We start from the raw sequence: 6,201 nt of genomic DNA, 5'->3' as shown, positions 1-6,201 counted from the left end.
GATCCTGCCATCACTGAGATTTCTCTCTTTCTGTTAAAGCTTCTTTTCCATTCGCAAAGATACCTGCAATGTGAAAAGGGGGAGTTGAAATTCTAGTCATGTTTCTCCTCGGTTCGGTCTGATTTTTCAGAAATTGCAGTAAATCAGTGTCACTGAAAATTGGCCTTTTTTTTTTCCCTGGGGGTGTTGGTTTGGCTTGATGAGAAAGCAAAAACAAATGGAGTTTATAAATGTAACTAATCAGGAAGTTAAATAGAGGTTAAACCTAATGGATTAATCAAGTTCCTCTGGGAAGTGGGGAGAAAAGGTGGGAGGGAGGAAAGAAAGGAGTAATGGGGCAGGCTTTTGTCTAGACTGATTGAATAAGCCCTTCCGTGGAGTCAGCTCTGAGCGTCTGGGTTTTTTTTGTTCCCTCTCTCTTCTTGTCTATCCTTTCTTGTGAGGGCATGGAGAGCCACCCAAAAGTAGCAGCCTGCTGTGCTGAGTGGAGAGAAGGTACCAGTTGCTAGAAGACGTTGGCTTTGATTTCTACTCTGCCTCTTACTATAGTTGTGTAACCTTAGAGAAGTGCCTTTACTCTTTGAGCTGATGTCATGCCCATCTATAAAACTGGGGTGAAGATTCCAATTTTCCAACATTCTAAAGCTTTTAAAGGCCAACAGAGATCATATTGCAGAATGCAGAGCTGGAGGTGGAGATGGAGAGGGAAGATTGGCCAGCACCTGCAAAGGCCTTGAAGTGAGATGGGCAAAGGTGATAGTGAGTTTAGATGAAACGGGTAATCTGGGGTCAAAATAATGAAAATCAGTGTAGTTCACATTAGGGATTTTCATCTTTATCTTGAGAGCTGTAAGAACACCTTGAACTATTTTAAAAATGGCAAAGAGGCTTGAGATCATCAGGTTTGTGTTTTGAGATCATTCTCGTGAAGAAAAGTTCCAGGGTTCCATGTGTCCTTTGTATCTTGGTGGCTCTCACATCTTTAGCTCTGGCTCACACCTTTATTCCAAGTTTCATACATGTTTATTCAACTGTCTATAGGACAACTCTCACGAATGTTTCCTAAGCACTCAAACCCAGCATGTATCAAACTGAACTCTTGATCTTCCTCCCCAGTCCTGACTCTCCTCCACTGTCCTCTCCACACTGTATTTCTTTTAAATGGAAACTGTAGCAGAAACTGCTAGTTGCGTCTTCCTTCTTCTTAGTAATAGAATCTTGGGCAATATGCCTAGCAAAACACTATGTTTCTACATTTCCCAGACTGTCCCACAGCTGGAAGTGACTGACTTCTAGCTGACGAGATGTAAGTGGAAGCTTTGCTTCCAGGAAAGCTCTTTAAAGGAGCTCCATTTTGCACTTCCACTTATTCTCTTTCTTATACCCTGAAACATAGGTGTGATGGCTGGAACTCCTGCAGCCACCTTGGACCCTGAGGATAGAACAAATGTGGCAGAGTAGTTAATAGATAGAACCAAGTATTGAAGAGCTTCTAAACAGGCTTGGACTATCTACCGTCAGATGACTTTCACCTGAGGAAAAACAAATTCTTCTTGCTGTTTAAGTCATTATAATTGGATTTATTGTTCCTCACAGATGAAACGAATCCTAAGTGATAGGATTCTGGAAATTCTCCCCTAAATCTACTCTTATACAAAGTTCTGCATTCTGGCTATCTCTTCAGTACATCTCCTTCTTTTATTCTTGTCTGAGCCACATCATCTTTTGCTGGGATGATTGTAACAACCTCCTTACTGTCCCTCAGCTTTCAAGCCCCTCCCCACCAATGCCCATGCTCAAAGAATTTCTACCTTTTAGGTAAAAAGACATTCTAGAACTCAATTATGACTCTGCTACTTCTAGGGGAATCGTGGAATTATGGGCACTGAAAATGTAGAGCTTACAGGGCCCTTAAAGTTCATTTAATTTTGAATTTCTTACTTGTTGGTTTGGCTTGATTAAAAAAAAAAGCAAATGGAGTTTTCCTTGGGCCTCTTGTGATTGTATATAAATTATTCAATATATAAAATACAGAAGGCTGTGCACAGTGGCTCACACATGTAAGCCTAGCACTTTCAGAGGCTGAGGTGGGAGGATCGCTTGAAGTCAAGAGTTCGAGACCAGCCTGGCCAATATGGCAAAATCCCGTCTCTACTAAAAATGCAAAAATTAGCTGGGAGTGGTGGTGGGTGCCTGTAATCCCAGGTCCTCAGGAAGCTGAGGCAGGAGAATCACTTGAACCCAGGAGGCGGAGATTACAGTGAGCTGAGATTGTGGCACTGCACTCTAGCCTGGTCCACAGAGCGAGACTCTGTCCCAAAAATATATATCTATATCTATAGATATAGATTATATAGAGAAATGGACCTCTCTGGAGAAGATGCAGAGTTTTCAGCAGATTCTCATAGGCATTCAACAAAAATTAAGAATCTGGCAAGTCTATCCTCCTCATTTTATAGATGGGGAAACTGAGGCACACAGCAGTTAAGTGACGTGTCCAAGGTCACAAAGAGACTCAGTGGCAGAGCTGGAACACAGACTAGTGCTCTCTTCTCCACAAAAGTGCGGCCAACTGACAGTGAAGGCAGATGCTGAGACCTCATATTTCTCTCGAGGACTGAGTGTCTGTTTTCACTCAGCCTACTCTGGTTGGACTCACACTGATGAGGACTGGAATGTAATTAGTACCAGTGAATACCAAAAGCCTTAAGAGAGTTATTAATTATATACATTTCTGTTTACAGGAGAATAATACTGTTAGCTTCATTAAGCACCATTATCTGTGCATGATCTAATAGTTTCAACATAATGAAACTGATACATTTCAGAGGAATGGAAGGAAATATTACACATCTGTAAATTGGATTATTCTGAGCTAGGAAGTCTTTGAGGTGGTGATAATAATTGTTCTGATAATCCTCACATCTAATTGGTACTGTGATTTACAGTTTACATATCTGTGAAGGTTGAATCAAATGCTAATCTGCCATGTTAGCTTCTGATTAACCCGTTCTGGGAAGGCCTCTGAGATTTCCAGTTTATCTGTTGTTCGTCGTGTAAGAGGACTGTACTTCCTGCAAATCCTGCCCTCAGGGCAATTTCCTACCTATTCTCTGTGAAACATGTATGCCTCTCCCCTAGAGTATATAATCTCTGGGTCTGGAGGCTATTGGTGCCACAGGGATCCACCATCTTGTCTTTCCACCACCCAAGACACAGGCATGGTTTCTGTTCCTAAGCCCCTATTAAATATTTCTTCCTAAGAAACTGGATTTGTCAGCCTCTTTCTCCAGCTTCTCAGCTTCCTCAGACTTTGGGGTAGGTTTGCATAGGCCTGCCCAAGGCAAAACAGTATTATTTTCACATACCTTATTATCTTATTTTATTCTTCCAGAAGTTTGGAGAGGACAGAGAAAACAGTGTACTAGTTAGGAATATTTTGGTTGCAAGCAACAGAAAAATCCAACTTAAAATACTAAGGAAAAAAGAAATGGGGATAGGGGTCAATGAGAAGATTGTTGGCTCACATAACTGAATTGCCCTGTAATATTCTGATTCAGGAATGGTTTGATCGAGGGGTTCATGCTACCATTAAGGCTCTGGCTTTGTTCCTGGATGATTCTTTCAGCTGCCTTGTTGGCTTCCTCTTCAGGTTGACTCTTCCATAGTACAATATTTCTGGCCTCCTATTCTCATAGCCTCACATCACACTGCACAAAAAGCAGACAGATGCTTCTGGTAGGTCTTTTGGAAGATGGATCACTTGTCTGTCCCAGAAACCTCAGAAAACCTTTTCACATGTCACATTAGTGTGAACTAGGTCAGATGCCCATCCTTCAACCAAACTACAGTGAACAAGGGATAGTAGGCACTTATTGGCTTAAGCCAATCCAGACCTACTCTAGAGCTGGGGGTGAGATCAATCTCGGTGAAAACAACAGAGCTGAAGATGGTGAGTAGTTACCTATGGAACCTACATCAAATCCTTAATTAATGTAGTTACCTACGGAAAACGTAAGTGCGTGGTAGGAAGGGGGGATATGATCTGGGGGAACAACCCAGTATTCCATCACACGGTGGTTCAGAAAGGTTAAGAGACATGTCAAAGTCACACAAATTATGACTGGTGGGATGAAAATAGAAAATTCTTGTCTCAAATCTTCTACCATAAACATGAGCCTTCCTTAGAAAACTGAAGGATTTTCCCACCATCCTCATACTTATCTACCATCTCTGTTCTTAGAAAAGCACTGGAAAACCCCTGGTATCATTCTGAGCCAGGAAATTCCTGTCCATGCCTGCTGAAGACACAGAGCCCAAACTCCAGATAGTAGAGGAAGTGAGACTTGTTGACATTGTCCTTCATGCATAGAAATTCCCTCCAAGGCCGGGCATCGTGGCTCACACTTGTAATCCCAGCACTTTGGGAGGCCAAGGTGGGCAGATCCCTTGAGCTCAAGAGTTCAGGACCACCCTGGCCAACATGACAAAATCCTGTCTCTACAAAAATTAGCCAGGTGCAGTGGTGTGTGCCTGTAGTCCCAGCTCCTTGGGAGGCTGACGTGGGAGAATCACTTGAGTTTGGGAGGCAGAGGTTGCAGTGAGCTGAGATTGCGCCCATTGCAGCCTGCCTGGGCTGTGGGAGTGAAAACCTGTCTCAAAAAAAAAAAAAAAAAAGAAAGAAAGAAAGAAAGAAAGAAAGAAAGAAAGAAATTCCCTCTAATGTTGTCACAGGAAGTAGCTTGACAGAAGCAAGTCTCAGTTATTTTTTCACAGATCCACACCCTTCCAAGTCAAGTTGAGATTTAAAGTAGGCAAGTCCATTCCTCACATCACAAATCAAATCACCATGACGATGACCTCCCCAATCATGCTGCTTTCCCCAAGATTCCAATTCACTTTAATAAGAATCATCTCCTACCACGATGCCTGGAACTGGCCAACAGTACCTCTAGCTACCATGTCCTGAGTTCCTCTGAGCTATGGGCCATGTACCAAAGTTCTTCCAACAATTTAAGCCAGGAATTGCCCCACTGTTTCCCAGGTGATGAGAGCCTCTGAGAGGTGAGATTCCACATCCCAAGTTGCACAGCTGGGGAGAGACAGTGTCAGGACAGTATTGCCTGTGCTGAGGTCTAGCTCCCCAGCTAGACAGAAGCTTTATGAGGATTTTATTCATTTCAAGTCTGGATCTCCTGGGGCAACCAGATTGTGCCCTTGATGTGCGATTGTTGTCAAAACAAGAGTGATCATTTATTGAGAACTTACCGGGTGTGAAGCCTTGTGCTAAAAGGATTTTATGTGCTTCGGGTGATTTAATTATTTTTCCCAGCCACCCCGTGAGGTAGGTAATATGAGTATCTCTAATTTATGAATGAGGACACAGACTCAGAAAACTACAGTCGCTCCTCCAAAAATCACTCAAGTGGCAAATGTTGCAGGTGGGATTTCAGTCCATGTCTGTGATTCTCACCTGCCATACTGCTAAGCTAACCAGTTACCCCATGCAAGAAGAACACACCTCAGTCGCATGTGGAAGCATGGGGAAGACAGTAGGTTGCACCATTCTCTGCTGCCTGGATTTGACAGCAGAATTCCCTTTCCTGTCACCCCTCACTCATATCCAGGAATGAAAGCCTTGATTGAAAGGCTTGTCCAACAATACAGCTTTAACAGGGCCACCTGCTCAGGACACAGTAAGTAGCGACAGGAAACATCTGCTTTGGAAACGCCGGTGCTTCTGTTGATTGAAATGTACACACAGGAAAGCCGTCTTCCAGTCCGGGGGAATTTCTGAGCTGAAGAGATTGTGGTATTATTGACCACATCAAGAAGAGCTGGAAATGGGAGAACTCTTGGGTGGCAGAGGAGCAGATCCCAGGCCAGCAGGGGTCCTCTTGGTAATAATAACAATTGCTGATAAATATTGTTTCATGAAGAAGCTTGGAAGGACCTCTGGGGTGTTGTTTCAAATGGGTAATTGAATTCCCCGCTGGGAGGGAACAAGGATGGCTTGGTTCACCCCACTTTGGGGAGTGGTCTTGATGTAAATTTAATGGGGAAATGCCAAACCCACAAGGCATTTTTGTTTTCGTTTTTTTTTTTTTCACAGAGTCTTGCTCTGTTGCCCAGGCTGGAGTATAGTGGCTCGATCTTGGCTCACCGCAACCTCTGCTTCCTGTGCTCAAGTGATTCTGCCTC

General features: G+C 43.3%; 1 long non-coding RNA gene across 1 annotated transcript; it reads left to right on the top strand.

The window, feature by feature from the left end:
• Positions 1 to 499: 499 nt before the first annotated feature.
• Positions 500 to 5,941, top strand: LOC107967657 (uncharacterized). The gene is made up of 2 exons (XR_001708321.4): positions 500 to 5,344; positions 5,628 to 5,941. It is a non-coding gene; the product is annotated as an uncharacterized LOC107967657 (long non-coding RNA).
• Positions 5,942 to 6,201: the final 260 nt, after the last annotated feature.

Source organism: Pan troglodytes, chromosome 10 (assembly GCF_028858775.2).
Source record: "Pan troglodytes isolate AG18354 chromosome 10, NHGRI_mPanTro3-v2.0_pri, whole genome shotgun sequence".
NCBI classification, from domain to species: domain Eukaryota; kingdom Metazoa; phylum Chordata; class Mammalia; order Primates; family Hominidae; genus Pan; species Pan troglodytes.
The sequence above is the reverse complement of the archived record's forward strand: the minus strand, read 5'-3'. Positions and strand labels throughout refer to the sequence as shown.